The sequence below is a fragment of the Podarcis gaigeae genome (genome assembly GCF_964106915.1).
Source record: "Podarcis gaigeae genome assembly, chromosome: 3".
NCBI lineage: Eukaryota > Metazoa > Chordata > Lepidosauria > Squamata > Lacertidae > Podarcis > Podarcis gaigeae.
Genome location: NC_139680.1, coordinates 52,565,131 through 52,576,646, shown reverse-complemented (window position 1 = coordinate 52,576,646; position 11,516 = coordinate 52,565,131). Strand labels below are relative to the sequence as shown.

Below are 11,516 nucleotides of genomic sequence, written 5' to 3'. Positions count from 1 at the left end.
AACAGTGAAACACAAAAGCAGTTTGGATGGCCATTTGCCATGGATGTTGAGATTCCTGCATTGCAGGCTGTTGGATGAAATGGCACTCAGGGTCCCTTCCAACTCTGCTATTCAGAGATTTGAGCCACCGTTTCCCCCATAAAGACTGTTTAAACCAAGGGTGGGCGAGCTGTACTCCCCATGCAGCCACTTGCCAGTGGAAGTTGGGGCAACAGATGTGGTGACTCTTATCTTTTGTACAGGAGACGACAGTCAAGCATGGTAAAGCCAGTGCCTTTCTATGCATACATCTCTCCATCCAGGCAAGCAAAAGTTGTTATTTCAATTCAAGGAGGATACATCCTAGCCAAGCAAAAGAACCGGAGAAGCGTGTGGAGTGGGGTCAGTGAGGGGAGCCACCTGGGGAGGAGGCATGGCCCAGGAGAGCCCCAACAGCTGGAGAGAGATGTCTAGAGCAGTGTTTCCCAACCTTGGGGCTCCAGCTGTTTTTGAACTACAATTCCCATCATCCCTGACCACTGGTCTTGCTAGCTAGGGATGATGGGAGTTGTAGGCCAAAAACAGCTGGAGGCCCAAGGTTGGGAAACACTGGTCTAGAGAGCCATGTTTGCTACCCTTGGGCTTGGAGGTTCCCCACCTGTGATGTAAGCCAATGCAAGTCTTGCCACAGAGGAATGTGAAACAATTCTTTCTGAAGTCCGGTTAGTGTTCTCTCTCTCTCTCTCTCTCTCTCTCTCTCTCTCTCTCTCTCTCTCTCTCTGTGTGTGTGTGTGTGTGTGTGTGTCAGAGTGGGTGCCTTCCAACCAAAGGCTCTGTGTGCATGTTTCTTTCTTCCTGGTGCCACTTGAACGGACTGGTCCTATTGCCATGTGAACTGCTAACAACCCCAGTCACTGTCCGGCGTGCAAGCCTGATGGAATGGATTGTGCTGAGTCAGGACATCCTAGCCTCGCACAACTCTTCATTGCTAAATTGAGGGGGGGGCGCTCCAAAGCACAACTGGCTCCGCTATCCAATCTGTGGGAGGCTTGGCATCTGCTCTAATTCGCTTCCCTCTTCCCCCCCCCCCCTCGCCCAGCTAACAGCCTGGGGTAGCAAAAATTGACAGCGAAGCCGACGAAATTCTTGTCTACGCGCTTCGACGCTGCGAGTTTTCGGCGGCGCCCGGCTACCCATTCTGGCCGGGACGAAGGCCGGGAGGGGAGCCAGGCTGCAGCGCGGCGGCCCCGAAGGGAAGCCGCGCTTCTCCCGGCGGGCCCTCTCCGAAAGCCGCGCGTCTGCTGCCGGGCCGTCCTTTGCCAGCACCTGCGCCGCTCCCGACGGGCGGCTGGCAGCCCCGCGGGAGTGGGCGGAGGGCAGCCTCGCTCGCTTGGCGGGAACAGGGAAGACGAGGCTGCCTGCTGCCGGCTCCCTCCGAGACCGGAGAAGGGCAAGAGGCGGAGAAGAAGCTGTGGCGGCGGCGGCGGCGGCAGCTGCTGCCGTGACTCGACCCCAGGCAGCGAGGAGCCGAGAGAAGAGCTGCTGCGTGCAAACATCGCCACAGGGACAGCAGAGGAGGTGGCTCCGGTTTATGTGAGGACTGAGGAACAACACACACACAGCCGTAAGGCAACGGGCGATGTTGGCGGCTGTTTCCCGAAGGCGAAGGGAGGGCCAATTCGCCGCCAGGAACTCGAGAGAGTTTGTACGCCGCCTCGGGAAGTGAGGGCAAGAATGTGCTTCAGCCCCACCTTCGCCGCCGCCGCCGCCGCCGCCGCCACCTCGCGCTCTCCCCGCCGCTTGCCCTCCACACAAGCGAAGCTGACTGGAAGTGAAGGGACGCGGGTTGCTGCTGCTGCTGCTGGTCGCGCTGTGCTTGCGCCGCGGGAGCGAGCTCTGCCGCCGCTGCTGCTGCTGCTCCGCCTGCCGCACCTGGCCTGGGCCGCTGGGGGATGTGCAGCAAACGCCGCCTCCTGAACTCCACTACTTCTCCCGCGCGCTCTACGGCTTCGGCTGCTGCCCGCGATCTCTCTCTCTCTCTGCCTCCGTCGCCCAGGCGCTGCCCGGTTTGGCGGGGAAGACGCCAAGGAGACTTCTTGCTGGCGAAGGATAAGCGCCAAGCGGTGCCATAGCCGGAGCTAGGAAGGAGGAGAAGCGAATCCCGAAGAGGAGGCGGGGGGAACGGGCAGGCGGAGAGCAGGAGTGGAGCGGGCATCTCCCTCCCGCCCTCCCTCCCCGCCCTCGGTCAGCAGGACTTTGGGCTGCTGGAGCTGCCTTGCCATCGCGGAGGAGAGCCCTGCGCGTGAGTATGGAGCTCAGCGAAGGGGCTTGGGGACTGTGCCGCCTTCTGGCGCAGCGCGGGCACTTTGGGGTTCTCCCCGGCTCGAAGGTTAGGGACACACTTTGGGGTGGGTGCATGTGTATGTATACGTGGGCACGCGCGCGCGCGTGTTTGGCTTGCAAAGGGGCGCCTCTCTGCTTCTCTTCCTGGTGCAGTTTTGCGAAGGCACACGCACACACTCCCTCTCCCTCTTGCTCTGCAGTGCATTGTTCGGGAGGCTGCTGGAGGCTGCCATCCTGCGTGTGCGCACTTACCTGGGAGTAAGTCCCATTGTGTTCCAGTGTGGGGATGCCTCCGCGCTCTCGCTCCGCCGGGCAGCTCTGGGGGTTGCTGAGGGCGCTGGGGAAGGGGCGGGCGGGCTCTGTGTATTGTTGGGGTGAGGATCTGTGACAGAGACCGGTGGGAAAGGGGCTTGGCAGCCCCTTAGGAGGGTAGGGCTTGGTGTGCGCCCTGCCCCGGAGACTTGGCTCTGACGGAGAAGCAGAGATGCCATTGCCAGGCTGGGCTATGGCAGCGAGAGAGTCAGCCTTCCTTACCTGGGGAAGGTGAGGTTTGTCCAAGTACAAGCTATTAAGCTCCCACATTGGGAAAGGCAGTACCACCTCCTGCCATCCGGGTGCATTCCTCCTCGGATCTCCTCCTGTTCTGAGTTCTCGCTCTCCTGTGGGCATTTCTGCACTTGGACCAAGGAAGCATCGGGTATGAAAACTCATCAACTCCTTCCCTCCCCCTCTTCCTCCCATCCCATCTCTTTTCATCGCGTGCTTTAATAGCTGGCCGTAATTGTGAAATATGGATCCCTTAAGGGAAGCCTTAATATTTGCAAAATGTTCTATATCAAATTAGTGTCTGGCTTCATTTAACCAGGGATATGTTTGGGGGGTTTTGTTCTTTTGCATTGTAACTTCTTCAAGATTTATGATAGTTCTGGCTTGACAAATGTCAAGAGGCATTTGGCTAGATGGGGGAAGCACTGGGGAACGTCCCCCACCCCCACCCCAATTTCTTTTACACTGCTTGGCATGATTTGTGTGAAACATATAAAGCCGGTAATTGCTGGAGGCTTTTTAATGGATTTTGCTAAGCGATTTCAATATTTCTCTTTAATTTTAGTGGCAAGTGCTTTGACAATAATGTCCTTTTGAGTTTCACTTGAAAAGCTTATTCTTTCTGTTGTGGAATTGAGCAGTGTAAAGCATATGGATTTCATTGGGTAAAAGCACTGGGGCCATGTTAAATGCTTTCTAAGGAGAAAAGACAAGGATGGGCTGGAAAGTAGTCTGATACGAGGTATCAGTGCAAGTTTCAAAATCAGGGTAAATGTAGGAAGATTAAAGCACTTTGACTTGTTGTGGCCACAATACAGAAACAACTTTCCTAAAGGCAAGCTAAGGGATACTATTCTGGACTAAGCAGTTAATGGATTGGAGGCAATGCACCTTGTATTTATCGTGCAAATTTATTTTATTTGTCAAATATGGGGAAAGTGAAACGATTTTCATTGTACACTCTTTTTTGTGTCTGCATAGGCAACTTCAGAGATCAGATTCCCAGGACAGCCTTTGGATATATAAAATTGTTCCTAACTGGAGGCCTTACCCACTGTTCCTAGTCTGCCTAGAATAGTTTGGGGCAGGGGGAGGCAACACAGAACTATTGATCACTTAAATCAGCTTGTCAGCCGTTAACACTTCTGCTTCAGATAAGGCAGGATGTCACCTGTACTTCATGATATGTTTTCCCAATTTAACTTCATTGCAAAGTATTAATAAATGCTTGATGATTTTGTAGACAACTGTGAGAAACATTTTAGTAATGCAAGACACTAGACTGCAAAAAAGGATTATAGAGACTATTCTTCTGTTTTATTTTCTCATGGTCTTCCTTGATAATAAGCCAAGTGAGATAGCATTCTCTGTGTGTAAAGCTTCAAAGTACTCAGTGCAGCAGTCTTGAAGAGTTGACATCTAGTTGTTTGGAACAACATATCATATATGTGTGCATCAGAATTTTCAGTTTATAACTGTTGTTTTATTCAAAAAGAAATAAAATATGGAAGTGGATGACTGCAGCAAACTTTAACTGTATAAGAAGGAAAATAATTTCCCCAATGCCATGCTGAAATATCTTAAAGCTAAGAATTTTCCTTGGGCTATCAGCCTAAAGCTGCTTCTTTCCGTAGGATGAGTATGTGGTACCAATTTATAAATGCACCACAGTAAAGGATTCAAATAGCACTTGGCCAATAGAGTGGCCAATGACTTGAAATATATCTTTCTTGAGAGAATTTTTCAAAAAGCGTTTGAAAGGCTAGATGGTGCGTGAAAATATTTGAACCTTCTTATGATGTCATTCTAAGCACACTAATACATTATAAGACTACTTTTGTATGGGCGTATTACAGTGATATGTCTTGGTACAGTCCATCATTTAAGGATCTGAGTGTTAAATGCTTTGGATTGGATCCACAAGGGTTACTGTGAGGTAAGCTCAACAAATGCAGTAGAACTTCTGAGAAACCTACATTTGAGCATCACCTCTTTTTGCAAAAACCACTTTCAAAACTCAGGATTTTTTTGAAAGTAGCTTGCAACAGAACACAAGAACAATTGCATTTGAAGAGAAAACAGGGAAACACCAATGCACATAGAAGTGCACAATGTCCTCTTGGGATATTAATTTGATGCTGGAATCATTGAAAGTCGTGCTGTCAGGGCAAAACCACTGCATAGACCATGACATTTTATGAATTGAATATGGCATTCAAAAGAAAGGTTACAATATTATTTGAAGAGTAGAATATTATCTAAACATGTTTGAACATCTTGGGGGGGGGGTAGAAGAAGGAAATAGCATGAAAGCATGGACTTCCAAAACATTATTCGGCAGAATACTGCTTTGGTAGGGTGTGTGTTTGTGTGTAGGCAAATACATGAGTGTGTATGCACAGTATTGCGTCTTTGATTGTTATGCCATATCACATAGTGTTTTGAACACAAGAAATGTTAAATAGTACACCATTTGTTTATTTATTTTCCTACATTTGTATCTTGCCTTTCTTCCACCATGGAACCCCAGGTGGTATGCATGTGTTTCTGGTATCTGAAGAAGTGTGCATGCACACAGAAGCTCATACCAGTAACAAACTTAGTTGGTATCTAAGGTGCTACTGGAAGGAATTTTTTTATTTTGTTTCTGAAGTGATCACCTTTCAGGCACTGACTACACCCAGATCTGCTTAGTTTCAGCAAGGTGATGGCCTCACGTGCCTTCAGAACATAATAATAAAACACAGTTGTGTCTTAGAGAAAAGTTTCAGGCTGTTGAGATTTTTTAAAAATATGCACCAGAATATCTGGATATATCTGTGAACAAGGATTGGAATTGACTATGCATACAGAAGGCTCCCCAGGAAATTTAACTAAAGAGGGCCATGGGTTACCATTTCTTTTCTTTTTTTTCCTTTGCTACTTAGAGAACATACCAGAATAGAAAACCCATGTGAGCAGGGTTTTTGCATTAGTGTCTAACACAAGGGCCTTTTCAGCAAAATCCATGTGGAGTTTCCATTCTTACGTAACACTTGCCATATGTCTTCCTTCGTGACAATAATTTCAAATTAATCCCGAAGAGATAAAATTGTTATGGGAAAGACACCTACCAGTGAAATTGTTTATACAATGTTCTCAAAGCCTTTGGATCCTCAGGAAAATTCTCAAGTACAAACCGGTACCAGTGTAGCATGGTGTAAACTTTAATGGACCAAATAAAGTACAGGGTGTTGTTCTTGTTTTATAAAAGTAGGTTAACTGAAGGAAGAAAAGGTTGACACAACCAAGCTGTTTGACCCAGGAGGCATATCAGATATCTGAGTTTGTATTACTTGGGTAAATACATTAAACTGTAAATAAAGAAATAAATCCCTTAATTTCTGTGGTAGATATTGTTCTTTGACATTGTCACTGTTTCTGTGGGTTGTATGTGCAGTAGGCTCTTTTGCTAGTGGGAAATGATCTAGGTTTTTATTTAGTGGGAATTAGATTAAGTATTTTCTCAGTTATTGTTTGAAAACAGAGGTGATCAATCCATATTTTTCCTGGCAGAGAAGAAATATATCCATTCAAATTGCAGCAATAAAGCCTCGCAACTTAATGGCTGGAATAATCTTGAATAATTGTGTGCATTTGTTGTAGTCTCAAAGGACAGTCATAAATACAGTGGTTATACAGAATTTTAGTAGAGACTTTGGCAAGACATATAGCTGGGAATTACAATTTATCAAATCTGTGAAGGATCTGTATATACAATGAGGTTTTTGGTACAAATCAAGTCCTTTAAGTGTTAGTTGCTATCTAAAATAAAGATGCTATGTGTGCTTTTGCTTCTGAAAGAATTGCAGCAGTGATTAATAGTTGTAAGCTGTGCAGATACAGGCAAAGATGGCAAGAATACATTGCTACCCAGGGTAGGTTTTGCTATATATTCAGTGTGAGCAAATGTTGTTTGTGACTCCACATAGGATAGCCGTACACTGCAAATTGTCTCTGTACTGCCTAATATTTTAAAGGAGCATTTATTGGGGAGTGTATTGAGTATCACATAAGACTATACAAATAATATAGTTAATGCATGCCCAGATAGTAACTTCCCATGCTTGTGGGTTTTATGCTTCTGCCCTAAACCAGAAATGTTATAAGTGAATGAAGCAGGTTACTGTGTTCAAAATACAGTCTATTGTGGTCACCCAGTGCCACCTTCTGTAGTGGGGAGTCCATGTGGAACCAGTGTGGGATGAAGTTGCAGAAGTATAAGTAAAGTTGTGATGGGGCATTCTGTGAACTCACTCTTAGAATGGATGGTGGGGTTGCTTTTATTTTACTTTCTCTTTCATGTTTGCCACAAATTTGATTTTTTATTATTTGGGTTTGTGCTAGGAGCACTTTGAGGTCTGGAACTTGACTATAAACAATTATTTCTGCATTGTACTTATGAAACAAAGAATTAGTCAAAGTAAAAGGAAACAAATTGAATGTTCCCACCCCCTGAAAATACCTTTCTATTTAAGATAACTCCATTTGAATTAGCTTGTTTATTGGTATAATTAACACAAGAAGAATTAGCTCTTAAGGCATGCCTTCTAATTACAGTTTATACTTGTACCTACATTTTCATTAGAACTAGGATGGACTGAAATGTGGAAAACTGAAATCAGACAGCTGTTAGGCAACACTCTATTTTCACAGAGAGATAAATTGCATTGTCATGCAGATGTATTCCAAGACCTCAGCAGGCCTAATTCTATGCAGAAATGTAGCACATATAATTACATTTTCTGAATGGAGTAAAGTTCCTATTATAGAGGAACTTAACTCCACAAGAAGGTTCATATTGTTAAGTTCATATTAAGTATAATTTGTATAGAAGTTTCAACTTTTTTAAGTGTCAGAGACAGGCACAATAAATGCAACTAGTCTCCATACAGATCACAGAAGGTACTGTGCAGCAGCAGCAGCATGCTGAAAAGCTCCCCGCCCCACACTATATAATAGATAATGTAAGAATTATCCCTGCTTGTACCTGTATTGACTGGATGAAATTATTGGGTTGTACCCAATGCTCCACATGCATGGTATCACCGGCACAGCAGGACTTCCTTGAGAGAGCACAGGGGCTAGAAGTATCAGGAAAGGAAGAGGACAGGGAAGCTGGTTTTGCCACCAGTGGAGCCACAGCATTGGATACGACCCATTGAGTGTGAGCTATATTCACACCTCACAGCTTTCTGGAGTATAGTCAAAGAATTCTGCATTAACTGTAAGACAACTCTGGGATCGCTGCTTATTGGGGTTCCTACTTGGTGCCATCATGTGGTGAAAGGGAAAGGAGTCGGTTGTATTCTATTGTCCACAGCCTGTGACTTTCTGGACGAGTTTACTTCTGCAATCTAGACCTTGCCTTGGATGCCAAATTTGCTGTGATGGGTAGTTACTAGGATGCAGGTCTTTAGGACACACCTGAGGGAGAACCTTCTACATCTGGTCTATACCAGGACAGTAATAGGAGACCACCCCTCCCCCTCCCCCCCCATTACTGTGGGTCTGAGATTCTGGCAGCTCACATCAACTTCCGACATTCAGGTTGTAGTGGTAGTATCAGCCAGGAATCAGGCAGCTTGTTGACTGGATCCCTGCCCTCTATCACACCTAACACTGTGAGGTGCAATAAATTTAGTTGGGGCCATTTGGAATCTACTTCAACTACGTGTAGTCATCTGCACTTGCACCCAACTCCACACTGCTGGAACACAAAAAGCAGTTGTCCACATGAGACTGAAAAGGGGTCCAGTCACTTTTTTGGGTAACTTAGAGATTGAGATGGCATGCTTTATTAGGTTTATTGAAGAGAAGCGCAAGCGCTGATCTATTTGTGAAGGTAGTTGAATACTGAAACAACAAATGCAGTTGACGTGTTATTGAATGGTACGTCATTTTAATTAGCACACTCAGGTGTAACAAAAGGGCAAGGCAGATAATTTTGAAGTGGAATATTGTTGTGCAAGATCATTGGGCTATATCATTATCACTGTTACCTCCTCAGATCTATAGTTGTAATCCTACCCCTGGTTATGCAGAATAGGCTACATACTCTTTCCATGGGTTGCATAAAGCAGAGAAACTATTGTTTGGAAATGAAAGTCTTTTGGTGACATGTCCAGTGACAGCACAACAGCCTGCCTTATACTTTAGTGATTCCATGTACATCCTTACTGAGAAGTCCCTTTTCTTCAGTAGCTGGAAACAATCAGATTGGGCCTACAGTTGTATCTTTCCTTACTAATTCTTTAAACAGGAGTGCTGGAGCCCTCAACAATAGTGCTAATGGAGCATAATTTAGGGGTGTTTTTTGAATATATACATTGTACAGTGTGGAAGTTGAATGATGTATGAAGGATTATGTTACTGTGACTCAGCTGTATAGAATGTGCCATCTCTTGGCAGTCCACTGAAGGTAGAACAGTAAAATTCCTGCCCCTTCCCTGGCCTGGTGCAAAAAGGATTTGGACTGCAGGTGAAAGTAGACATTTTACCAGAACAGCATCGACTGATGAAAGAAAATAAAGTTTCTGAGTATTGAATCCGTTCATTTAAAACATTAAGCGTTCAGCTAAACTAAAGCATTTTAGCAGCATGCCTGTAGGCAAAACTTTCAGATCTGCCAAAACTCAGATTATAACAGAGGGGGGGGGGTCATAAATGAAAATGCTCTATTAGCTCTTGCAGACCTTTATGCCTCTGTTATGGATGGCATGTACGAGACTTCATCAGCAACCATTTGAGGTGTATCATTGTTATTTCCAAAGTAAAAATGAGAGATTTGGCTATTTAGCGAGTCTGTGGCCAAGACAGAATTTGACATTTTCAGCTCAGTGTTTTTGTTTGTTTGTCTGTATCCACCGGGACATACTGGCTTTCATGGGAGAATGCTCACTGCTAATTAACACATATGAATCGATTTCATGTTCATACTGTTTACAAAGTAGATCTCTCTTACACTTTCTTGCAGTGGACATTTGTATTACTTAAGAGAAATACCAAGAAGGACTGAGTTGTTGTTGTTTTTGCTGTTCCTTCTACAGCAAAAAAGTTGCAAACCTAAAAACAGTGGGAGTTTGCTTCTGGTGTCGTTCTTCCCAAAGATTCTGTTTCCCCTCACTTATTGATTGAGTTACAGCTGAAAGTGCTCCCACATTAGCTGAGAGAACACCAGATGCAGGTCTCCAAGACTGTTCAAGAGTTGTAAAGGGACAAGACTGAGCACAGTCACAACACCTTATCTGTGCATCTGTTTCTGATGGTTACAGGTACAGATGCAAGTTGGCCAAAAAACATTGAAACAAATTTTGCTTTATTCTTGGCAAATACAGCAACTGCATATTCAAAATTTCCTATTACTGAATTCCTAATTTGCAGTTCTTAACTGTAAAAGTGGTGTAAAATAAGCAGTAGCCTCTGAACTTCAACAAGAGTAACCACCTTAGAGTACAACCAAACAGCTTTAATACTGAAAACAAAAAAAATTCCTTCCAGTAGCACCTTAAAGACCAACTAAGTTAGTTCTTGGTATGAGCTTTCGTGTGCATGCACACTTCTTCAGATACACTGAAACAGAAGTTTCCAGACCCTTCTATATAGTGAGAAGGTGGGGAGGGGTATTACTCAGAAGGGTGGTGGGAGTGGGTGATTGGCAGATAGCTGTGATGAGCCTGTTGATGACTCTTAACGACTGCAATAGGTCTTACAGGAAAAAGCAAGGGGTGAGAAGGTGAAAAATGGCTTTGTCATGTATAATGAGATAAGAATCCAAGGTCTTTGTTCAGACCAGGTGTCTCCATGGTTTTAAGTTTGGTGATAAGTTGCAATTCAGCAGCTTCTCTTTCCAGTCTATTTCTGAAATTCCTTTGTAGTAAAACAGCTACTTTGAGATCTTGTATAGAATGTCCTGGGAGATTGAAGTGTTCTCCTACTGGTTTCTCTGTCTTGTGATTCCTGATGTCCGATTTATGTCCGTTTATTCTTTGGCGTAAGGTCTGGCCTGTTTGTCCAATATAGAGAGCTGAAGGACACTGTTGGCATTTGATGGCATACACAATGTTAGACGATGAGCAATTAAATAGTCCCGAGATGGTATGTGTGATGTTGTTGGGGCCAGTAATGGTGTTGTCCGGGTGTATGTGGCAGCAAAGTTGGCATCTGGGTTTATTGCAGGCTCTGGTGCCAGTGTCCGTGTTAGGTCTGGTTGTAGTAGTATTGTGGGTTAGGAGTTGTTTAAGATTGGGTGGCTGTCTGTAGGCAATGAAAGGTCTTCCTCCCAGAACTTGAGAAAGAGAACTGTCATTGTCCAGGAGAGGTTGTAGATCTCTGATGATGCGTTGTACTGTTTTAACTTGGGAGCTGTATGTGATGACTAGAGGTGTTCTGTTATTTTCTTTTTTGGGTCTGTCTTGCAGCAAGTTCTCTGTTTTGACTATGGCAGACCAACACGGCTACCTATCTGTAGCTTTAATACTGGTAATTATGGGCAACCTTAGCAAAGTTTATAAAACTTTATGATAACATTTGGTTTAGTGGTGAGACAACTACAGACATTCTTGGAAGACACAGATTATTTAGACCTGTTCTAACCTGAGGTCAGGCCT

General features: G+C 44.8%; 1 protein-coding gene across 4 annotated transcripts in view; it reads left to right on the top strand.

Annotated features, from left to right (window-relative positions):
• Window positions 1-1,376: 1,376 nt before the first annotated feature.
• Window positions 1,377-11,516, top strand: part of HS3ST5 (heparan sulfate-glucosamine 3-sulfotransferase 5) — a 145,954-nt gene continuing 135,814 nt past the window's right edge. Inside the window, exon 1 of one of the 4 annotated variants that reach the window (XM_083731441.1) lies at window positions 1,377-2,281. The gene's annotated coding sequence lies outside the window, so the exon portion shown is untranslated. The other 3 variants (XM_083731445.1, XM_083731444.1, XM_083731442.1) reach the window with 3 other exon arrangements.